This window comes from Camelus ferus, chromosome 4 (genome assembly GCF_009834535.1).
Source record: "Camelus ferus isolate YT-003-E chromosome 4, BCGSAC_Cfer_1.0, whole genome shotgun sequence".
In the NCBI taxonomy this organism is placed as follows: Eukaryota; Metazoa; Chordata; class Mammalia; order Artiodactyla; family Camelidae; genus Camelus; species Camelus ferus.
This window is the reverse complement of record NC_045699.1, coordinates 22,865,116-22,891,014: the sequence shown is the minus strand read 5'-3', so window position 1 is coordinate 22,891,014 and position 25,899 is coordinate 22,865,116. Positions and strand designations below refer to the sequence as shown.

The 25,899-nt window shown below is 39.1% G+C and overlaps 2 long non-coding RNA genes across 2 annotated transcripts in view; both read right to left on the bottom strand.

Annotated features, from left to right (window-relative positions):
- LOC116663111 overlaps nt 1-718 on the bottom strand; it is a 118,011-nt gene extending 117,293 nt beyond the window's left edge. The window contains exon 1 of the long non-coding RNA XR_004319163.1: nt 667-718. This is a non-coding gene — a long non-coding RNA (uncharacterized LOC116663111). The remainder of the gene's footprint in view (nt 1-666) is intronic.
- Nucleotides 1-25,899, bottom strand: part of LOC116663106 — a 227,151-nt gene that overhangs the window by 145,063 nt on the left and 56,189 nt on the right. The gene's annotated exons all lie outside the window — the stretch shown is intronic.

The following is a 25,899-nucleotide window of genomic DNA, read 5'->3' as shown; positions in this document are numbered from 1 at the left end:
ACCCCTGAGCAGTAAATGAGCCAAAACAGTAAGGCTCCAACTTGCTATATTTCAGTCAGCCGGCCAAACTGTTCAACTTGCTTTAAAAATAAAAGGCAAACAAACAAAACAAAACGAAAAGACTTGAAGATCATGAAAACAGTCTCCTTTCCAATCTTTTAAAATTATTTATTTTGAACTCTAAGCTTTTCTGTTATTTTATTTTGATTATGAATTTTTTCTGCTCCAGAACAGAGCAGTAAATCTGGCTCAGTGTCCCAAAAAAAGAGAGCAGAATTTCTGGCACTGAATCATTGTAACAACATAAGTTTTGAGTTCATGCCTACCCATTCTCGGGGTTAGAGAGACATTTATTTTTAAAGTAAATCTAGGTTCCTTGTAACAGGAGGTGGTAATACTGAGTGATAAAGAATCAGTTTGAGGATTAACCCACTAAGCAAGTGGCTTATGGTGAGTAAACTGCCAACGTGGAAATCTATGAGAATCTCGTAATTTATACACAGTGCTTTTCTACCATCGCTGTTGAGTTGACAGGAATCAAAAAGTGGAAAAGATACACAAACATAGGCTCCAGGGACTGAAACAAGCCATGCTACCGGGAGTAATCCCAGACTCCATCTGCGTCTTCCTTCTCTGTAGCCCTCCTACAAGCTCTGCCGACTTTACCTTAGAAGTGATGCTTGAATCCATCGCTGTCTTCACCCCTCCTGCACTCCTCACAGGCACTTAGAAATCACTGCTGTGGCTTCCAGATGGCTTACCAAACACTAGTTTCACCATCCTCTGGCCCCATGGTTTGTCAAACTGTTTTAAGCTACAGAAACCCTTTGTTAATCTAAAATTGTATGTCAATATTCAATATAGAAAACAGAACAGGAGACGTTTTGTTTGAATGAAGTTCAGGAGAACCTGGATCAGAGAGGATAGTTTGAAAATCAAAGCTCTATTCCAATTCATTTTCTAATCTCAATGTCCATCAAGAATCATCTGAGAGGCATAAAATACACACTCTCTGGCCTGCTCCCAGTGAGCCTGTTCGGTATGGCTGAGACTGGACTCAGGAATCCCTGTTTTAACAAAAGCCACCAGGTGATTCTGACAACTCTGGTTCCAAACCCATTTTTTGAGAAGTACTATCAGTTCTACCCAACCTCTACCTCTCAATCACATTACTTCTCCACCTGAGGAACCCCACTGGCTTCCCACGTATGAACCAGCAAGCCACGCAGGAGGCCAGATCCTTCAAAAGCTGATCTCCACCCACCCCTTAAACCCTCTCCCAGCACAGCTCCACTGGCCCTTACTCATCCTTCTTCCTTCAGCACAGCTTGCCCTTTCATACTGTGGTTCCTTCATGCATTCACTTTCTTCCAGTTAGAAGTATTTTCTGCCTAGGGTATTCCTACAGTTCCTTTAAGGCCCTGTATAAATACTTCCCTCTCTAGAAACCCTTTTCTGATCCCTCCATTTCCAGAAGGAATCAATTCCTTTTCTGGGATATACAATTTATAGCCCTTATCACTTTCTATCAAAAAAAAAAAAAAAAAAAACCCAATGTATTTTATGGAGCAGGTTTTGTCTCTCTTCTACCAGACTATGGGATCCTTGAAATCAAGAGGTATCAGCTTAACTATCTGCGTTTCCACGGCACAGCAAAATTCTGGTACACGATAGTGAATCAATAAGTATTTACCAAGTTAATTAAATGATCATTTGTGTCACAGGATAGGATAGTAGGTAAAGCACCGGACATGAGTTCCAAAGACTTGGCTTGCTTTGCTCTTCTGCAACTGACTACTTTTGTGAGCACAAGCAAATGGCTTTATACCAATGAATTTGACAACTAAGATGAAACAGGTAATTTTCTAGAAAATCGCAACATTTCAAAACTGACAATGAAGAAACACAGAAAATATGTGTGTATTAATGGCCTATATCTATCTTATCTATGAATGAATAGGCTTATAACTAGCAAAGAAATTGAGCATGTCATGTTTTTTAAAACATTCTCACAAAGAAAATTTCAAGTCAGGATGGTTCTGTCAGGGAATTAAAGATCTGAGGAAGAAATAATACCTGTATTACACAAATTCTTTTAGAAAACAGAGTTTTGGGGACTACTGCCTAACTTATTTTATTACCCATATTACCCTGATGCCAAAACCTGTCCAAAAAATTAAAGGACAACGTATCTCATTCCATTGGGTTTTAGTTTTACACAAAAATCCATAATAATAGAGTAGGACACCAAACCCAGCAATACATAAAAAGGGTAACACATCATGTCCACGTAAGATTTGTCCCAAGAATGCATGGTTAGTCTACACTCTCAATAAAATAAACAATATTAGCAGACTAAAGAAAAAAACTGTATGATCACCCAATAGACACACAAAAAGCATTTGCCAAAATTCAATGCCAATCAAGATTAAACATTCTCAAAACTAGGAACAGGAAGTCTATCTCAATCTGATGAATGATATCAGCAAAAACCTACAGCTAGTGTAACTAATGATAAACATTGAACAATCTTCCTCTAAGACTGAGTAAAAGGCAAGAACATCTCCTCCGACTGCTTCCATTCAACACTCTGCTGGCAGGGGAAGGGAGAGAACAGCGGTAGGACAAATCAACGAATCGAAATCTGCAAAATATTTACAAATTTTCAAAGTGGATAACAATTGTTGATGACAATTAATTACATAATTCACTCTATTTCTATGTATGGAATTTTCCACAATTGACAAAGTAAGTGCCACTCAGTAAAAGGATTGGTTTTCTCTGTTCTGTTCACTACTTCCCATGCCTTCATCAAGGCTTGAACTTGGGTTTGAGTGATGGAGAAAGCTATGCAGAAAGAAAGAAAGTACGGACAGGGTGAGGAACAAAACAAAAACGAGAACAGATTTACTATAAGGTAAACATAGATGTCCTTTTGAAGAAGATGTGAATTATGGACGAGAAGAACAGATGTAGAGTATGCTTGCAAAAGTTGGGTTGAATTCAGTCATTAAGAATCTTGAAAGCCAAAGAAAGAACAATCCAACTTATTTTTTCCTTATTTTAAGTGTCACCTTAATTCACCATTGAAGTATTTATTAAGACCCTTCAAAGCCTAAAGAACCAGAAGACCAAATACCATAATGGCAAGTATCACTACAACAAAAACAAACACACAGATCTCTTTCCAAAAAAAGACTTTAGTGTGGCAAAAAACAATTAATATCTCATCTGTTTACACAGAATTTCTTTTTAATAAAATGGACCATGATTGTATGTGTGTGTGTATGTGCTTTTATTGAAGTGCAGTCAGTTTACAATTTTGTGTCAATTTCTGATGTAGAGCATAATGTTTCAATCATACATAGACATACATATACTCATTTTCATATTCTTTTTCATTATAGGTTACTACAAGATATTAAATATACTTCCCTGTGCTACACAGTAGGACCTTGCTGTTTATCTATTTTATATGTAGTAGTTAGTATCTGCAAATCTCAAATTCCCAATTTATCCCTTCCCACCCACTCCCCCTCTGGTAACTATAAGTTTGTTTTCTTTTCTATGTCTACACAGAATTTTTAATTCAACAATATTTCAGTATAGCCAAAATTTGGTCTTTCTTTGGAGTTTACTGTTTGGGTGACTTGTGGAAGATACAATAATATCAATTTCTTGTAGATTCAGAATCCATCAGGATTCAGTAGGAGAAAAAAAGTTGGTGTATTAGGAAGAAGTTTCTGGCCAAACTAGATGCAGAATTCCATGGCTTCCTTGCCATTAACTGAGACAGTTCTTTAACGTCTCCCCATGTGTAAATGGAAATGACAATGATTCTCCCAAAGTCTAGAGTACTTAAAGTAAAACAGCATATGGAAAGGTAACATAAGGGACTTAGCATGGTGCCTGGTATGTAGAAATGTTTCCTTTAACTTTGACTCAGTGTCAAATATTCTGATCCATGGTCACATCTGAGAAGCTGCCTGCCATAATGAATAATATGGAAGTTTGGTGGCAAAGCACTCCACTGACCCCCACCTGTTCTCCCTCTTTTGAAATGTCCCACACTGTTTACTTGCCCCTTGGAGTCAACGAAAGGCCAAATATTCCTGAAGGCCAATTAGAAAGCCTTCCCTGCTTCCAAAATCCCACCGGAGCAGAATGCTTGCCAATCAAAGACTCTCTCAGTATTTCTTTTTTAATTGTATAAAATTCTATAAAAGTCTTTTCCTTTCTAACACTTTTCTACACCTGCTGAAATAAGTCACAAATGAGTTCCCTTGACACAAGCTGATGAGTACACAGCCTGTGTTAATTTTGTCCCAGATGTAGTTTTGTCTCTGATACACTGTTTTCTCTTGGCTCTGAAAGAAGGAAAGAATCACCCTCAGCACCGTGGCTCTGAGGCTTGTATGACACTGTCTGCTACGTGTTTCCACACCTTAAAGCAGCACAGTGGTTGTTAGTATATTGAAGACCTTTGTTTAAGCTGTTATGTTCTAAGTTTCTTCTCCACCGGGGAGACCTTTCTTCTCTCCCACTTAACCCTGCAGTAAACTAATCACCAACCTCTTAATTCTGGAGTCACTGTCACAAGGGCTAATAACATACCCAGAGCCTATTAACTAGCTTGTTAGAGGAACAGGGGTACAAACAAAGGATAAGTTAATGGGGGAGAGAGAAGGAAAAGTGGGCGGTGGGGCGAGACAATGGGATGACAAACAGCTAGGGCACATGTGGGAAGGAGTAACATATTAGAAGAAACTGTGTAAGTCTTTTCATTCAAAATCCTTTTAGGTTCACAGATACCACATTAGAATCATTGAAACGTCAGTGATTTCAGTCCAGCAGAAGTTGAGCCCCTTCCCCTAATCTTTCTTTTGAACTAGTTTTTGGTCATCCTTTAGGACTATGTGAGGATAAATTTCAAATTAGGGCTTTAAAGTTGTCTGGCTTTGAAGAGCACTTAAGCTTACAAAAGAAATAAATTGGTACATTGCAGTGTCAAGCTAAATAGATGATTTATTGACACTTTTTCAGAACTACTTTAGGTTATTTTTGGTGGCATGTATCCAAATGGAACAGCACCAAGGTATTTACACAGGCTCCCATTTCTACACTAATATCTGGCATGAAGTATTTTTATGCCATATAACCTTTCCCTCTAAAGGAGTGCTTGGTCATCCTTTAGGCAGAAAGTTGATCAGTATCTGAGTAGCTGAGGAGTCATCCTTGCGTCAAGCAACTTGCATGGCTGGAGGCAAAAAGCCTGACAATCACTTTGGGTTGCTCTACTGTGGACCAATTCTCCAGGCCAGAGAGCTGCCACGTACACAGGCGAGGGTGAGTGAGAATCTGGCTAAGTTCCATGAGTGCTGAAGGTCTTGCCCAACAGCAATGCTCATGTTACTCCACCCAAGGTCACTGTGTCCCTCTGTGCAGGTATTTCCCTGTACAAAGGTGCTAGACTGGGGGCCAAGAGGGTCAGTCAATTCAGATCTCCTTCTTGTCAACCCATTTGCCCATAAGTCTGCATATGCCTAAATGCATCAATGTTTTTCCCCAAAACTGGCACAAAAGTGCCATACAAATGGGCAGCAGCACAGACTCCTTTCATTCATTCACTCAGTATTTTCTGAGGACCCGCTGAGGACAAGGTGCTGTTCTAGATACTGCAGACGATAAAAAGATGAAACAATGCAGTCTAGAGAGATGGAGCACATACACCAATATGCAGTAAAAGAGGACCAAGGAAGTAAAAATAAAGTATTAGGAGTAGGCCTTGGACATAATACTAGCCTCTTCTAACTTAGATCAAGTTCTTCTCTTTTCTTCTCTTACTTATTGGTATCAGGGATCAAGAGCCTGGTCTCAAATTACTCTGCCCAGTCCGCTCTTCTACCAGGTAGCAAATATTTTAGGCTCTGTAGGTTACAACTACTACTTAACTCTGCACTTACAGTCAGAAGTAGTCACAGGCAATATATAAACAGAGGAGAACAGCTGTGTTCCAACAAGACCTTGTTTATGGACACTAAATTGACTTTCGTGTAATTTTTAACAGATTAGAACATATCAGTCCTCTTTGGATTTGTTTTTCAACCATTTAAAAATGTAAAAATCATTCTTAACTCATGGGCCATACTAAAACAGGCAGCAGGCTGACTGACTCCTAGTCGAGAGTCTACATAGGGTACAGAGTGGTCCTGAGCCAAAGGGATGCAAGCAAGGTGGGTAGAGCAAAGGAGAAAGAAAAATGATGGACAGAAATCTCTAATTTGTAAATCTCCTAGGAAGTTAAATCTTATAATGTCCTTCTATATGCAGAACTGGCATGGTAGAAAAGGCCAACTTCATCTGAAAGCTGTAAATTTTTTTCATAAAGTTAGGCCTAAATTTCTGTAGCAGAGAAGACTAGCTGTTCACCAGAACTCTGTTTCTTTTTCTTTATGATTGAACAGGTAGAATATATCTCCCTGCCATACCTGCTGTTAGCTGTGGCCATGTAAGTGGCTGTTATGATGGACTGTGAGCCAAATTACATCACAACTGTAAGAAAGGGAGGTTCTCGCTTCCCTCAGCTACCAAATGAATGCCACTGAACAGGGGGCTTCAGTAGATGGTGAGGACCTAAGTTTGAAGGAGACATGGTCCCTTCAAGGAAGACATCTAGAAGATCTACCCACTAACTAGGAGCATCTATCTTAAACCAATGTAAAAACAGGAAATATACTTTTGCATTTGAACAATTATGTGTATAAATTTAATCTGATACAGCAGCCAATGCTATCCTAATTAACATAGTGCTCAAGTGTAGAGCCATGTCTTACTAACCTCTGTGCTTCCAGCATCTGTCTCAGTCCTTGGTATGTAACTGTGGTTGACGAAACTACCGATCAACTATGAGAAAGCATCACTGCCGTTTTGTATTCTTCCATCCTCCACTGACCTCCTTTTATCTCCCTCCTGAATGGTACCATCGCCCTCACGGCGAATTGTACTAACCCCTCCAGTCTTTCTGATGTAATATTGTTCAAACAACATTTTTACTTCATTTTCTCAAAAACTTACACTTGTTCAGCAGAACAGAGCTGTTAAACTAATTGACACTAAGGTATAAATGACTAAAATGGTTTACTGTGTGACCATCATTCACAGAATATAAAATACATGTTCATATTTTTAAAGGGAAATTTATGCCTTAACATGAAAAACAATCACAGAATTTTTTTTTTTTACATCAGTGAAGGATTCAAAGAACTGTTTGAGACACATAACAAAGATGACTGCTTACCACCTGAATAGACAGGATGCAATCAGCGGGAGACAGAAGGACCTACGATATACATAAAGTATCCAAAGGACAAAAACAACCTAGTACAGGGTTCCCACTGTCTGCAAGTCCTTATGGTTCTGAAATTTCTATTCTAATCTTACCTCTCTAGACTTCCCTTTCATAGACGTGACATTTTAGATTTTGAAAGGACATGGGGGTCATTAAGCCCAACCTCTCACCTTGGGAAACATATATGTTGCTGTGATCAATCATATAATCCTTGACATGGTCCAAGAATTCTATCCCCCATCTTCTCTTCACCGGGCTAAGTAGCCCCAATTCCTATAGGAATTTTTTTGCAAATATATTTTAATCCATTAATCTTTTTCATTTGTCCTCCAGTTGTTCGCTCGTTCTCAAGTTACAAGGTTCAAAAAGGGACACGGGATTCTAAAGAAAGACATAACCAACAAGGCCGGCCAGTCAGGCCTCTGTATAGACAGAGATGAAAGCTGCCAGCCTGGTTTGATTTGAGACGCAGAAAAGCTCCTGGCTCTCCTCGCCTCCAGCCCTACTCACCCAGCCAAAAATAGCTCCCCTGTTGTGCATGCCAAAGCTGATTTTCCCATCACTGACGGGCCTCTGGGAAAGGGGCAGAGGGGAGGCAACTGGTATTTCTTAAGGAAATGTACTTGGTGCTTATGCTAGATACATTATATACATTATTTCATTTAAATTTTATAAGTATTTTAAGATGTCATTAGCACAAATAGCATCAAGAGGGCAATCAAGTCATCAGGGAAAGATAAGAACACAAGCTCTCCAATCAGACAGATGTAGGTTTGAAGTCCAGCCCCAACATTTACTAGCTGCCAGATCGTAGCTAATTTATTTCTCCTCTCTAAGGTTCAGGCCTGACGTTCGCTGTCCATGAGACCTACCGCACAGGATGTTATGATGAAAAACGTGAGATAATCTATAAAAATGGGCCAGTTCCTACCTCCTGAGAGATACTCAGTATATTTGAGCCACTATGATCATTATCCCCATTTTACAGATGAGGAAATTGAAAGTCAGAGACGTTCCGTCATTGGTCTCAGGGAACAGAGCTAGAAGTGGGAGAGAATCGTAACCTAACTCTGCCTCCCCAGCTTGTGTTCTTTTCCACTATTGTTTCCAAATGAGCTCTCATAAGCTCATCTGAGTTGCCTGGGAGAATTCGCCTAACAAATGGTTCTGCTCCCACAAGTTCAGACTGCCTAAGTTCAGACTTAGGAATCAAAGCTTGCAGCCTTGAACTGATGTCAGCAAACAAGGAAGTAGGTGAGCCTTCAGAGTTGGAAAGAGTGAGTCAGGAGACAAGTTTCCAAGAAAACATGGCTCCAAGGGAGGGAGCCAAAGGGCCATTTGAGGTTGCTGGATGGTGCAGGGCCACTGGTTGGGGACACTGGGGACATCTGAGAATACAGTACCAAAGGCAGGGCCAGGTAGTGTGGAAAGCAGACGTCACCAAAGTCACAACGGCTCGGATAGGAACTTGGAAGTTACACAGAGGTCACACTCTGACCCTGACCTGCCTCTGAGAGTATCTCTAATTTTCAAACTGATATAGAAGAACATCATTAAACAAAGTCAGATAGTTAAGTCAAGGAAAATGAAGGCTAAGAGAAGGTTGAACGTGAGCTTACTTTGTTCAGTTTCCTAGTATTAGCAGTCAAGCTGGAGTCCACACGTTGGATTGATACTTGTTTTACACCTTGTATTATACAATGTAGAGTCATTCAAAATATTGTGATTAAATTCTCAGCTCCAAAGCTGGGCACGCAGAAGTCAAATCCCGGATCCTTCACTTACAGTTGTGTCACTCTGGGCAAAGTCCTCCATTCTCTGTGCCCTAGTTTGCTCATCCATCAAATGGAGATAATATACAAGTAACTATCCCCTAGGGCTGAGTATTCAGAGTTAAAAGCTCTAAGCAAAAGATGCTCAACCAATTTGAGCTGTTATAATCCTAAAATTTAATCTTCACACTGAGTCAAAGAACTGAGAATGATGACATGTCAGTGGCTTGCCCACACTTTACTCAGCTAGCAATCAGAGAGCTCAGAACCCCTAGAGAACTTCTGACTCCAAGTCTAGTCGCCTTCTACCTTACTAAGCTGCTTCTGTTACACAGAAAGATGTAACGTGTAGGGAAAAGCTTGGTCACCTATCAAATGGTGTTTTCCAAATAATCTGGAGTTTCATTACGTTGTCATACAATCAAGTCTGGGACTTAGGGACCTGTCTTCACTCAGTAGCTGAAGGGCCATTCGAATGTGGCCAAATGCTCTCATCAGTGACAGAGACAAAACATCAGCCCATTTGCTCATAATACACAAAAGAACAGATAAAATAAATGGGGAGGGCAAAGGTACTAAGATACCCTGGGCAAATTATTTTTTGAACTGCAACTTCTAACAGCAGTTACTCGTCCTGAATTAATGAAGACGTTGCCATCATCTGTTTTCATCTTCCCCCCAACAGAGGAACTGGAGTGGTCAATGGGCCCTGTTGAAAATAATAAGCTGCCCACCCTTCAGATGAATCAATTTTAAGCTTTCACATGGGTCATTGTGCAGACAAGGAAATGGCTATGAAAGCAAGAGACGAATAAAAAGAACCAGGACAGCTCTAAATAAAAATGTTAGGTTCACTTTGTCAAAGAAGCTGCCTTTCAAATTACGGGCAGTTTCTCTTGCCCCCTATTACTGAATTAACATTAGTTCTCAAAATGAGTATGCATGTGTATGTGTGTGCGTGTGTGAGCATGTGTATGTGTGGGTTCCAACAGCTGGCGGCTGGACATAAATAAGCATGCAAGCTCATCCGTAACTAACTACACTGGTGGGGATGCCTTGAAAAGCTGCATCCTGGAAGAATGCTTGCAGAGGCCACAATCATCTCACCCTTAAGGAGGACATGGGGTGCCAATGGCCACCTTGAACTGTTCTGTCCAACACATCTTGAGCACTACTCTGGACAGACTAGACTACATCAGAGCTTAAGAGGTATTAACTTGACACACATGAAATGGCCATTCTCACTGATCAAAACTTGTTGACGATCAACCATGACATATGGTTCAGTCACATATGTTGCTAGGGTCATGGAGATGAATCCTGGGCTGAGATTAATCTCATTCAACAGGAAGCAGGATTTCCCAAAAGGTCAATGGTATTAATTAGGAGAAAAAAGTGCTTCTGATGTGAAGACACATGGACCGGATCTAGATTAGCTACTGGAGCCCACCCGTGACAGATCTCCCATGAAAGGATTCAATAACCAGAGGGTTTCCCACAGGAAAACTCATGCTTGGTGTAATTGCAAATGTTTCTTTACATAATAAAATTTTTCCTTTACCTTCTCCCCAGCAGTCATTATAGTCTCTGTACAACTAAAAATGTCTGTCTTCTGAGGAGATGTGGAAGGATGAGGATGAAAGTAGCTCAGTTTGAATGCAAGACATGGGGTCCTCCCCAATATTCTAGGCTTATAATCCATAATGGCAAGAAAAATAAAGTCAGGAGAGTCAAAGCACATTTCTACCGACCAAAGTAAATGGTCAAGTATTTTACTTTAAGTTTTCTCTGGAACTTCAGTGTCCTGTGGAATCAGTGCATTCATTGACTATGCCATCCCTCACTAACCTCTGTCAGGCACCGGACTTTATTAAACAAGGAGCAGAGATGAAGGTGGGGGTAGAGTTTTCTTAAGGGGTCTTCTTAACACACTTTGAAGATGAGATTAAACTTGATCCTTCTTGGCATTCAGCAAAGTGAAGCCAATGTATTCAGACAAAATTCAACCTCGTAATTGAGGGAGCCAGCAATGATGGTTCTGCCTACGTACAATTAGAGAGCTCACATTTTGAAAAGCTCCAGAGACATTTGCCTCAGAGAAAAATTGTCTTCAGTGCTGCTTTTCTCTGCAATACAGACGTTTAACCCAACCCACAGGTCTGTACATCTATAAAAACTCAACCCACTTCCTAGAAAACCCTCAGCAAGAAGTTCTTCCTCAGCACAAGCCAGTGCAAGGAAAGCAAAGATGCCAAGTGCAGGGGGAGGGATTCCCCTCACCTAACTGGTGGGGAGAGATGACAAGTGCAGGCTTGGTTATGGAGGGAAGCAGGCATTTCCAGCTACCATAATGGTCTCGGCAGTGACACATCATCACCTTTGTGATCATCTCAAACCCTGAAAATAAGGCTAACCCATTTGGGGTTTGCCTAAGGGCCACAGACTCAGAAGAGCAGCCAGTGTCAACACAGGGCTGGTAAGTGTGATGGCCACAGGCATGAGTGGGAATAAGGACATCCACTGTCTAACAAGCGCCCAATACCACAGAGCTGATGCCCAAACCCCCACATCTGCTGGGCTTTTGCTGAGCTTTGAAATAAAGGATTTAAAAGATCATAAATCATCTTTAACAGACTGGAGGTTACACAGGGCAATTCCTAGATGAACGTATGTGTTGAGAACCTTCTGGAGGGTTTGACAAAAATAGGTAGACAAAAATATGCTCCCATGATAACCTGTGTACACCTTTGGGGGTGGGGCACATTGTACTGTACTTTCCCATGCCTATCTTTCCAATTTGTCAAGGAGATACTTCAGAACAAGAGCAAGGTCTTAAATATCTCTATATCACCATGCCTGCACTAGAGTGACACATCCTACAAACTCAGTATATGTGCACCGAATGGAGAGAAGCATCAATGTTCCACTTTATAGCAGTGCTGGAAACATGTCCTACCTCGACAGTAAATACTACATACTGCTTTCCTGTTTCTCTCCAGATATGGAGAGCTGTCACCCCAAATAAAAGACGTGATACGTACTTATTCCAGTCTAAGATCCACATCTGCTACTAAGTATACTGACAGTGAAGAAAAACGCAGAAAGAAAATAAATAAAATGCTCCTTGCCAACACATACCAACTAGGAATAAAGAATATAGTCCCATCTCACTACAGTCAACATGTCAGCTACCCCTATGAGTATCCTACATGGCTTCTCACTGGGGAAGAGTATAGTAAGTGATCTGTGATTAGGCGAGGTCCTCAAAGTAGCTGAAACAGACCTGAGTCATATGAGCCGCTATAAGGTCTTCAAAAGCTTTAAAAAGAGAGAAACAGATTCTCTGCTTTCCAAACAACTGGTTTTTAGAGAGTCAGTATTTTCTGAATACAGTGAACACTGATATGTGATAAGAGGAAACACAAAAATGTGACAAGACCACTAGAGGGGCATGGCATGAGGGACGCTAATGGTACGAACCCAAATAAAATTATACAGTAAGAACGTGTTGCATTCCATTCAGAACAGGTAAAATAGGTTTATGGTCAAATAAAAAACCAACACTAAAAATAAAAAATCCAGGAGAATGAAGAAGCAGTTTGGAGATTCAGATTTTTACTGTTAAGAAAGTTCGGGAATGCCAGCCAAGAACAGATAAGAGAGTGCCAAGGAAAAGTAATATCCAGTGAGAGCAAAAAGAAAAAAGCCAGGTATTTCACTTTGCCTCCCCATACTGAAGTTTTTGTAGAACTTTTAAAAGCCTATTGGAGTAAAATCATTCTGTTTCCTTTATTCTATCATTTTAGATATAGTTTCTGGAGGCAGTACATCAGAAAACTCCGTAATAGAAATTTTGAAAGAAAGTTCTAAAATGGCCAATGACTTTGGCCATAGACACAGAAAGAAAAATCGTTTCAGCTCTAAAATTGAAGTATTTATCAAACTATAATGATACTGGGGTACATGAGAGATAATATGAAGCTAAATATGTGAACTGACATATTTACATTTCTATTCTATTGGCCCTTTGAGTATTTAAAAAAAGAGATATTGTAAGGATAATTCTGTATTGTTTTAGTTTCTCCCTTAATATTTAATAGAGTCAAGCAAATGGTCCATGGTTCCTACTTACCCAAGCATGTAATTATCTACTTCTCCGTGGACTTGAATTAGTAGACACTGATTGCCTTACTATTCATATCAACAATGTTAACCAAACATGTTTCAAATGGTGGTTCTAAACTAAACCTAAATTTCAATACAGCCACACTATCAAGCCTGACTATGTGAATTATACAAAATATAAAATGGAGCCTTTCGGTTACAAGATGAGTAAGTTTCAGGGATCTAATCTACAACATGGTGATTATAGTTGGTAATATTGTGCATATACCTCAAATTTGCTAAGAGAATAGATACAAAAAAGGTAACTAGGTGAGGTGATGGATGTATGTGTATATTAAATCATCATATCATACACCTTTTAAAAATCATGTTGTATAAATATATACAATTTTTGTCAATCACAACTCAATAAAGCTGGGGAAAGAAACAAAATATACAAGTGAAACATGCTTTTATGTTAAACAATTGAAGTTCACATTCTGGACATTGTTGATACTGTCAACAGAGTCATCTGAAAAATAATCAGAGCTACTTAACGTGGTTTAAAACTTGAGAGATCCATGAGAAATGTGCAACATGGCTATCATGTTGCATGGCTATCACAAAATAAATGCCAGTAATGTGTGGGCAAATGAGACTACGCACAGTTGATCTGTAATCCTCTTTGTTTTCAGCAAAAGAGTAACCTGCGCTAAATCTCTTGGATTACTGGTAGTAAAAGCTGGTAAAAACAGTAATAAAATAAGAACAGAAAAGTAGGAGAGTAAAAACAAGAACAAATCAAGAAAATCTGCAGAGAATGTGATTTAGAAGGCTGCGACTTTCTGAATAGCGAACAGGTTAAAATCTTGACTAATTGTTTTGTAGTGTTTTTTAGCATCGTGTATCAGAATGTGCAAAAAAGGACAGAAGTTTATGCACTTTTACGTTATTCTCATGAGAAGAGTATTTGTTGAATATCATCATTTTTTTTGTGGTTGAAAAACCTTGCATATTGAGATTACTCTCAGGGTCACCTAGGTCTTAAAAACTTGTGCTCTCATTCTTGAGAATTTTTTATTACATGGTTATATATGTAAATGTATTTTATTTACCTTTTTAATCAATAATACCAAGGAAATGCCCTACACATTTTTTTTATTTAAAATAGTCCCCATTTGAGAACAAATCTAGAGAGCATTTGAAACTAGTATTATTAGAGATACCAGGCATTCTTTCTGGGTTTCTGTGATTCCTTTTAGTATTACTGAACAAACACTAGTAATGTGTCTGTTTTGAGGCTGAATTTGAATGGAAAATTACTAGCTTTATTATAACCACTTACAGACTTTTAAATTAAGCTGTCAATATTTTCAATAATGGTTTTCATTCTTATTTTACATTTTTAGTTACATAAGTACATTCTTTCTCTTCAGTATAGTCACTGAACAGGGTACTATGCGGCCCCAAAATAAGCAGGAATTAAAGACAGAATCCATAGGCAAAAGTGCATTATTGCCGGCTTGCGTAGCCTTTGGAATCAAACACATTTAAAGCAGCAATTCCACCTGATAACCCTCATCAACTTAATCACATCAATCACTCACAAACAATTCCTAGCCTCATATTACTGCAATTTTTCCCCAAATTTTCTAGAAATCTGACCCTATGACCCAGCTTGTGTCTGGAGGCTGGCACCCACTGAAATTTCCATGCAGAAAAAAATCTGGAGTCATCACTACATTTGTACTTAGATTGTTCCAGGAGAAAAGCTCCCATGATACAGCTTCATCAACATAATGTATCTGATAGAGATTAACACTGATATAATTTAATGAAATTACATCTAGTTTGCATGTGTTTGTACTAGCTGTAGTTTTCCACTTTGATCTCTCCATGTACACCTTTATAAAGGGAGGACACTGGAGTTTCAACTAAACTGTACATTTTAGGTGTCTCACTGAGATTATTAAAAGACAGATAATTGCTATCAGACTTCTTAAGAATTCAACTTACATATTTTAGCAGGAAAAAAAAAACATTGGACTTAGTGTATAAAGTCTCAAGTTTGAGCTCTTATCACTAGACCCATTCTTGGTCTCAGTTTCTACATATTTTCAATGAGTGAGTTCAATTAGATGTCTCCAGAGTCTTCTCTAAGTCCAGCATCCTGAGATCATTTAAGATTTTGAGGATATGGAATGGATTTTTTTTTTAGAAGTTGGTGATCATGAACCCTTCCTTGAGCCCCTACTTTCAGAGAGCTTGCTTTTCTTATATACTTAAGTGCCATCATTTGTTGAGAGAAGAAATAGTATATATAAATTGATATCCCCAAATTCATTGTTACCTGATTTTAAAAGACTTTTAGGACATAACTATCACTTAAAGACCCAGGTTGTAAAACAAACTATCTTACAGCCTTAATAAAGCTCCTTTCGAACTGTTCTTCTGTGTCTGAGGTCTACTGGTGTGGTCTCAGATCTAGCTAAGAGCCTGGGTACATAAAAATAGTAGTGGGTGTAGACTGATTCCACTGTCTTCTCAAAATCTGGGGTTCACCTTACCTTCCTGACCATCTTCAGAAATTGATTACTGAGTTCTGCTAAAAAGTAACACAATTTCTTTCCTAAAGTCAGTGGTAAGTAATTAGTAAGCTTTGACAGAGAGAGAACGGGTAGGGAGGAAGAAGATGAGCGACAAGGGAGGGGAATGGAAGAAAGAACAGCAAAAAAATAAACAATTTTGTGTGTTGCTGGTGACAATCTAAAATGGTGTGACCTTCATGGAGAGCAGTTCCTCAAAAATTTAAATCATAGAATAACCATATGATCCAGCAGTTGTGTTTCTGGGTATAGACCCAAAAGACGTGAGAGCAGGGACTCAAACAGATATTTGTTCACCAATGTTCATCACAGCATTATTCACAATAGCCAAGAGAGAGAAATAACCCAAATGTCCATGAACAAATAAATGGATAAACAAAATGTGGTACAACCATACAGCAGAATATTACTCAGACTTAAAAAAAAATAACATTCTGACACATGCTGAAACATGGATGAACTCTGAAGACATTACATTATGTGAAATAAGCCAGTCAACAAAGGGCAAATACTGTATGATTCTACCTATGAGGTCCCTGGAGTAGTCAAATTCATAGAGACAGAAAACAGAAGGGTGGTTTCCAGGGGTTGGGAGAAGGGAGGGATGGGAAGTTATTGTTTAATGAGTACAAAGCTTAGTTAGGGAAGATGAAGAACTCCAGGAGGTGGATGTGATGGTTGCACAACAATGTGAATATACCTAATGCCACAGAACTGCACACTTAAATGGTTACAGTGGTAAATTTTGTGTTATGTATATTTTAGTACAATAAAAAATTATTCACAGCAGTATCAAAGTTTTCTTATTATTCATTTTTATTTCTCTCATCTGGGAAAGCTGAATGCATGCTCTATTTCAATGTTGCCCCATGCCAGGAATTGCCGGGAAATAAATTTGATGTTCCAAGCAATTCCCCCATGGTTTTAAAGAGATGAAGGAAAAGAAACAGCTGGTTTAAAAGCAGTCATAGAATCTCCCACGTTGAGTCCCATGAATGGACTCAGATAGTGCACACATTTAATATGCAATGAAAACACCCACCAGAACCAAACCAAGACTCCCAATGGAATCAGCACATTCACTGTTAAGGTAGTTGCCAATTCCATAGGAGTCCGTGGACTCAGGACACTGTTAAGATTCAAAAAGAAAGAGGACTTCAGACCACTATTAGTGTGAATGGAGAAGAATGACAATGAGATAATGAGGAAATTGAAATTTTAAATTCTGCTGCAAAGTGGTCCTGGATAGAATTCAAGCAATTATCCAGCTAAATCAAAAAGAAAAAGAATTTCTACCACGCTATTAAGAATAAAGGCAATATGGAGATAAATTACCCAGATTGCCTCTCATACTGATTAAATTGCCTTCCTGAGGATGCAACTCTGATCAATTTGTCCATAGCCAAAGACTAATAAAATCACAGGATGTCAGAGGAGAAGGAACCATACATATCATCTTATTCCATCACACCATGTTGCAGATAAGAGAGCTGACAGAGTTTAAATGATTTGCTTAAAGAAAGAGAGCAGAGTCCAAACAAAGCCAAAGTCTTTCAATCTCCTAGCTAGTTCATGCCACATTACACAACATAAGTTAAGTAATTGTGTAGAAGGAAGAAAGATTAATATTGCAAGAATAAAAATCATGTTCAAAAGCAAAAGAAGAATGTGGTTGCTTCATTCAGTTATCATTTCGAAATCATAATGTTAATATATTTAACACAAAGTAAATAGTTCTAAAATGTAGTATAAATGCAGCAGAGAAGAAATGACATGATGTATCTCAGGTATGTATCTATAAATGATAATCTCAAAACATAGACTTTTTGCAGATTGTTTCTCAATGCTGATATTTTATCCCCTTTGTTTTAAAGTCAATTGGAAAGGAAGACATAATGAAACCTTTCATGTCTAGCATTGTGATTTTTACATTTAGTAACACTTATTGTAAATATGCAATCAAAACAAAGCATATTCTTTAAAATCTTACCCTTAAAGAAGTTATAAATTAGGACACAAGCCAAAGCAGCCATTCTATGAAATTTCCCTATTTCCCTAAGGCACTAAAGCAGAGTACGGAGAAAGGGTATGAGTAAACACATGAGGGTGTGACTTTGTGACTGTGTGTGAGACCTCTAAACTCTGCACCATGTATTTTTCAGATGTTTGATAATGTCTATTACAGTTATAAATTCACAGGAAAAGGAAAATAAAGACTACCTAAGAGAATAACGGTTTTACTCCAATCACTTAAAAAAATAGCATGTCCAAAATGATCAGGTAACATCAAAGACAGCGGAGGACTCCATCCGGCTTACCCCCAATATTAGTATCATCACCACATTTATCTGAAGATTCGCCCTGAGCTGGAGCAAAGCACGGCATCTTCCACTATCAAGTCCAAAAGGCTTGCTTCAACATTGTCGTCATCACTTTTATTTTACAGAAGAAGAGAACACTCACAATTTCACAGCTAATTAGCAACAGCACAAGGATCAAATTCTTTCAGATTCCAAGACAGATTTAGTCTTTTCTCTGTACATCTCACTTTATTTTTTTAAAAATAACTCACATAGTCTTCCAAGTTGGACAGTATTTTTTTCATCATTGGCAAATTCTTTTAAATTTTAATTTCATAGAAAATCTGGCAAAAATCAGATGCAAAAAAAATTTTGTGTGTGAATACATTTTCATGCCATAGAAAAGGCTGATAAATGAGCTCTGGCTCCATTTGTCATGTTGGGACTGAAGTCTTTCACCTTACATAGAAGTCGACTATTTAGAAAATGTGGACATTTAAATAAAGTGTCTCAATGCTAAAATATCTGCTGTTACTGAACAAGAACCAGCTTGAGCAGTTAAACTGAGAGACAGATAGACAGAAAGACAGATAGACAGGTAGACAGATCAATTGATCGATCTATTCCTTCTGTTTATGTCCCTTGATTCTATTCTCTAGTTTACTGCCTCCAGTAACCCCCCACTCCAGCAGTTCCAAGACTTTTCCTCTGCCATACAACACACTACCTTTGTACTGTCCTTTCTTCCCATTCTACTGTTGAAAACAAGCTTACAAAGAATTTTTTCAATTCTCTAAGGACCTTTCGAACAATAGGGTTTTTCTCATTTGTGGGGTTGCTGCCAAACCACTACCAATCTCTTAAGCTGTTCATCCAGGGCCCCGTCTTCCGCCACTGCTGTCCCTTCCCAGCTCCTTCCCTGGACACAAGCTACTGCTCCCCATGCAAACCACCTTGGCCAGGACAAGTAACAAGTGGACCAACAAACAAACCCAAACATGTGTCTGTCTGTAGGGTTAAGATATCAGCCACGTCAGGAAATGCAGAGAGTTAGAAAACTATTGGAGATCACTGACTTACAACAGGGGGCTGAAAGGGATGTTTGAGTGCCTAATAGGTGCCAGGATACATAGTCTTGACAATAACTCTGTGAATAGATTCTTTATTTTATAGTTGTGGAAACCGAGGCTTAGAGGTCCTGGAGTGTCTGGTTTGCGCCAGTCTCTTTAAAAGGAGCTAGCAAACCACTGGAAATTATAAAAGAGTTGCAAAGCATTTCATTTTAGGGAAAGGTTCCCACAAGCAGAATTGGGAACATCTCCTGCCGTTCATCAAGGCACCCTGACTCCTCCTCCTCTTGCCTCTCCAGATTCCCTGACTCCCCTTTGGTTTCATTCTCCCACTCAAGATATTCACCACCACAGGCTCCCTTGTCTGTCAACCTTTTCTGGCTAGACCATCTTGGACACCTTTACACAGAAAAGTGATACAGTGGTGAATCATGATTCACATTCCACCATTCAAAGATGTGTTAGCTAAGAAATCATGAAACTGGCTTACCTGGTAGCTAAAGCACGCCCAACGGCCTTGATTTTGTTTTCTTACTTTAAATATATAAACCCCACTATCAACAAGATGTTAACTCTGAAAAAACCTTTTTAAAAGGCCACATGCAGGATCTTCAAAAAGTGCTTTATGTACTTCTAAAATTTTAAATAACTTAGTTTGTAAACATGAAAACAAAAGGTATGTGGAATTTAAAACAAATTCATTCAGTTTGATGACACTTCTTCTGAACAATTATGCATAACACTATTTTTTCCAATGCTATAACAAAAAAATGAGATCTACCATACAAATGCAGGGAAACTGAAGGAGTTTGTTTTTTGCATTTATTACTACATGAGTTCAAAGAAAGCCATCCTGAGTCCAGAAGACTAAAGCAACTTAAACTGCGAGCTTCATGGCTGCAGAAATCTTATTAAGGTCTCTCAGTGGGTGACTAAAGTCAAAACATCCTCAATGTGTCCTTCTGTGTCGAAAAGAATAATTCTATGTGTCTCCAACATTACAGCAAGAGGCTCTCCAGAGGCGAAGGCCTCCTGAGAGGGTTGGAGTTTTTTTGACTCAGGTGGTGGGTATGGTAAAGGCCTCTCATGGGTCACCAGAGTCTTCTAAGCACATAATGTGTCATTAGAACCAGGCTAGCCACAGAGAGGGAAGGAGCATAGGTACCATTAAGGATGCTAATGCGTTGTTGATTTGCACGTTTATTTGATTTTTTTCCCCAGAAATTTTGACAGGAAGTTATAGTGCATTAAAGTTTTTAAATGCCAAAAAAAAAAGTCAAAGCACTTTTTATTACAAGCACCTCTCAAAAAGAACTCACCACATTCATCTTTATTCTAAACTAGCTGATATTTAAAATGATCCCCAGCTGATCTTCTGGCATTAACTCCTCCGTGTCTGGCCTTCCCTCCCTTGAAATCATTATATAAGGAAAGCAGACTGATGCTAAATCCAAAGAATCAGTGGCCCCTTGAACAGCAAAATAAAAATTGTAAGGAAAGTAAAAAAAAAAAACAAAACACACACACACACACAAAAAAACCCCACAGACTATGGAAACAAAATATTTGAATGAGCAGTAGAGATACTGTTCATATTTACAGATCCACAACTCACACTGTCCAAAACATAGACTAAACTGAGGGCCCACCTTGTTACAAACAGGCTGAGTGTAACGGGTATGGCAGGTAAAGAGAATGGGGAGAGATTTGGGTTCAATAAACCAGACTGTTGACTGAGACTGACCACCAGGTGAGGCAGAAAGTGCAATAATTTTAAGCTTATCAATGAAGAATATATACATTTAATAAATATATAATCACTGAAAATATAACTGGATAGGAAGATACATGCATAGATATATGCCTCTAATCTTAAAAGCAGAGCAGTAAATATGTTGAGCCACATAAAATAGTCATTGTAAAGATTAAAACTTATCTAATACCAAGCTTATATAAATGAAGTAATGAATAAATACATGGAAAAGAAAAACCCTCTTCCTTACAGTACAGTGTCAACCAATAAAGGATTGCAGAATGACAGGGTCAGAAAATCACCAATGAATGGATATAGTATGATGAGAACCAAGCCATTTACACAGACTTAAAGTCTCTCTCCACAAATTCCTTATTAATTTTAAAGGGTCAAGGGGTAACTTTAGAGAAACTTTGTAGACACCACCTCCATCACTGATGAAAGCCAGCATCACTGACACTGGGACAAACTGGCATTACCTGCCAACTGATAGGACACACTGAGAAGGACAAAACATCGCTCCTGTGGTATTTTTTACAAAAAGCGTGACCTGAATCTAATCTTAAGGAAACATCAGACACTCCCCAATTGAGGGTCATTCTGCACAACAACTGGCCTGAACTCTTTAAAAATGACAAGGTCAAGAAAGACAAAGAAAGGCTAAATAACCACTCCAAATTAAAGGAGACTACAGAGATATAAATAGAGTATGACTCTGGATTGGATCCCAAGCCAGGAAAAATGTGTTGTAAAAGATATTATTCAGACAACTGATGACATATGAATTTGGACTGTGAATTAAAAAATAGCATTGTATCAATGTTAAATTTCTGATTTCATAATGGTGCTATAGTTTTATAAGAGAATGTTCTTGTTCCTAAGAAATAAAAACTACACTATTTAGAGCTAAGAGGGCAAAATGTCCCCAACTTACTCTTAAATAATTCAGCAAACATGAATGTATATTAATATATATAGAAGATGGCAAAGCAAATAGGGCAGAATATAAACAATTCACAACTATTTGCCAAAATAAGCTACAAAGACATTTTTAAAAGTTTAACTACCCATAATATCACATGGCTCAGTCCATTATATACATTTATCAACATAACCAATGAACTAAAAACTTACTAAGGTAATACAATTAAAAGTATCAAGATCTTAGTATGTGAACCTGGATTAAATTCAAATCAGTATTAAAGCATGCTGAATATGTTGTCAATAGGTGACATTCTCACAGAAGATATTACATTCTTGAAATCATATTCTCTCAATAGCTTTTTGGCCAAGACACAACACAGGAAATTATCCGCGTCGGTAGATCTGGACATCCCCAAATGAGCAGCCACGTCATCGCTGATATTGCATCTCACTTCTTACTTGAGTTCATAGCATGGAAAAGTAATACATCTCCCTGAATATGTTTCATACGAAAACCAGAACTCTTTAAATTCTTTTCTAAGTAATCCTGGAGCAATAGTATATTCTGCATTCAAAATTTGAAATGAGCTTTTTACAACTTGAAATCCCACTGTCAAAGGGTACCCTGTGAATTACTGAATTATTTTCATGAAACTAAAAGTTGAGCAAATAGCATCCAAAATGAAAAAGCAAGGTGCAATTCTAGGCACATTCCTACAGCAGTTGAGCAACATCAGATTACTCAGCATTGAACCTGATCTTCCTAATAAACATATCCACCCACACCACATGGCACTGATTCAGGATAGAGATGCTGTAGCATCTTGAAAATACCTACTGAAACAGTAATTCATCTTGAAGATGGGAATGCGACACACGTCCAAAGGGGGTGGGGGGTGGAATCTTAATCTAGCCACAGCAGAAATGTGTTTTTTCCCTACAAATTTCAAAGATAATATCCCTGCTAAAATGTTGGGATGTTTCATACTAGCATACTAGCATCCATTTCTCCATCCTTCTGTTTTTATGGACAAAATAAGTGTACTGTATATACAGTTTGTACATTGTTACTTTTCCAAATACAAGTATTATGTTCTTTTTAACGGATTCCTATAATGACCAAATGGAAGGTGGAACATTACTTCCAGGATACAGAAAAAAAGCTGATCAGTGGCCATGTTTAAGACATTTCTCAAGCTCTGTTCACCAGTGGAAAGTCCTATATTGAAGTCAATGTTAAGACTACCAGAGAACCATGAGGCTCTTCTTCCTTCTCCTCCCAGGAAGACCACTGAGAACTGATCCCCACTCTTGGGAAATGCGCTATAACTCTGCATGGGGACTTCCACTTTCTCTGCTTGCTATCTCTTGGCTCATAATGTCAATTACTAGATAAAGCTAGAGTTACAGTTTCAATCGTATATTTTTTTCTCTGTATGAAGCCAGCTGACCTATATGAGCATCTCTCCTACTCCGCTGGTCCTGGTTTTATCAGCACTCACCAATAAACAAACCGCCCACCCCACAACTGGCTTCAGCCTTTGTCCAGGGGCTCCTCCCTCCTGTCTGCATCTCCAACAGTCACTTAGCTCTAGCCACTATTGCTTGAACATGCCAACTGTTCTCCCATCTCCACATCTTTAAGTCATTCTGTGCTCCCAGACTATCCTTTGGTCTCTTCCCTGTAAGTTGAAATTAGACAGGTCATTCCATCTTCATTGTCTTCCCTCACCCTCCCAGTCAGAATTATTTTTCTTTCTTCTGCTCTCCTAGAACACTGTTGTATATCAATTAATGCATTTATTCTTTCAAGCTATTAAGTGTTTTGTTGTTGTCTTGTGGTTTTGGGGTTTTTTGTTTTGTTTTGTTTTGTTTTTTAATGTTTCAGGCTCCCTAGAGAGAAACCTTCTTAAGGGTACAGCTATGTTTCAATCTTTGCTATTTCCATGGCAATTTAAAAATGGCATCAACATCACAGTCCATGTTTATGTAATGAATGAACTGATGAACTAAAATAGAAAAGGAGTATAAGGCTAGGGACCAAGTAAACAAAGCAAACCACAGAAAATCTGGTGCCCTATGGCTAAGTTAATTATTCAGAGTACCAAAATGGGCTGCGTTAACTGTGCAACTTTAGGTTTTAGGAGAAGACAAGCCTCAGCATCTATTGTATTTGAAATTACAACTATTTCCAGAAATCATATTGGCCCAAGAGATATCAACCTAGTCAAAGTTTCATATGACCTCCACCTAACATTTATATTCTTTATTTCCCAATAGTCCTCTTCAGGAATAGCTATGTAATTTACACAATGAAAACGTGGAACCTTTTATTTAGAATTATTAAGAGCTTCAGGATTGGGAAAGCAGGATATTATACCAAGTGGAAGGCTTGTCTAAGCAAAGGGACCTGTTGGACTGCACATGTCACCTGCCCAAGTAGCCAGGACAATCTGTATGGAATGTCTGTCTTCGTTCATCCTTTCTATTGAGCTAAAAAATGAAGATTCTCACACAAAGTGAATACTGATATCCTAATAAACTCACCAAAAAAAAAAAAAAAATCAAACAGAAAGAAGGGTCTAGAATTTTAAAATTCTTCTCAGACCTATTAATTCAAGTTTCTTTCCTCATCTGTGCATGGACTCCCTGGATTCTATTTATTTAGATCTACTTCTAAATTATTCTTTTCCAGGTTCCCAATCATGCAACAGAAGGCTTGCAAACTTTTTCTGGGGAAAATGAGGGATGTTTTATTACACTCCAGCCTCAGTTGACAAATGTTTTAGTTTTTTGTTATAGAGCCAGTCCATCCAAGTTCTTGCTAAATTTGGGGGAGGGATGAGGGAGGGAAATGGGCCTTCTCATCATCTCCGCCTCCAACACAAGAAAATCCCTTTTGTAAAAATCTCCAATGTATAGAATGGACTTTGGCTTTATAAGACCCATTATTTTTAAAAGCATTTCATCTCTGAGCGCAGCCTGCAACCTGAGACTTTCAGTGGGGTGGGGATGCAGAGGGAAGTAGGGTGGGGAGGGAGGAAGAGGGAAACCAAGGCCAATAGGAGAGCCCGCCAGAGGTATGCTGGGTTATAATTAATGGCATGAGGTTACAACTTGCAGCTGACATCGGTTACAGTGAGAGGTCAGCCTCCTGCTGCAATCTGCATTTACTGACTTGGAAGGGGAGTTGCAGCAGTCTTCCCTTCCCCCTACTCCCTCGGGTTGGCTGCCTAGCTGATCCCTCTTGCATTCCTTTCTTTATTCCAGCAAAGATTCTCTTTCACCCTTTACACAAACACATACTCACCCCGCTACCCACACCCTCACCCACTCACTCTGCCAGATGCATGTGGACTCAGAGACAAGAAGACCCTCCCACCGAGTGTACAGGCAGGGTGAACCATGGCTTTTGGATACTGCTGCCAAAACCAAATCCATTCTTCTACCAAGCCCCCTTCCTCTCCCAGTGGCATTTGTGAGGACAAAGGGAGCAAGTTAGACTAGGCCTGACAGCCAGGGAATAGGACTTTCACTGCTGAGCAAAGAGCAATTTTGGTGTCAGAATTATCTTAAGTTTTCAAAGCCTTGACGAATCTCTACCTCTGGTGGAAATGAGGAAGGGGAACTCAAGGGGGAGGAGTAGGGAGGCAAACAGGCAGCTGAAGAAATCCTGGGCCCTGCGGTGCCAGGGCGGGTGCAAACATGTTCTGGAGGAGCTGGGGCTTTCTCTCATCACACCCAGCCTGCCTCACCAGGCTTCAGCACCCTGTGAAACCAGTGCTATTCCACCAGAGAGCAGACCTGCAGAGCTCCATCTCCTGTGCACTCATTAGACGCCCTTGTTCTGCCTTCATTCCCACTCCAGCACCCTCCACTGGGTGCCCTGCCACCTACAGCTCCCCACGGCACCCTCTTTTTCGCGATTATTAGCCCCATCTTCCATCCCAATGTGTCCGGAAATGCCAGCATTTATGTCTCATCCTTCATGACTTTGGATCAGTTATCACCGATGCCCTTAT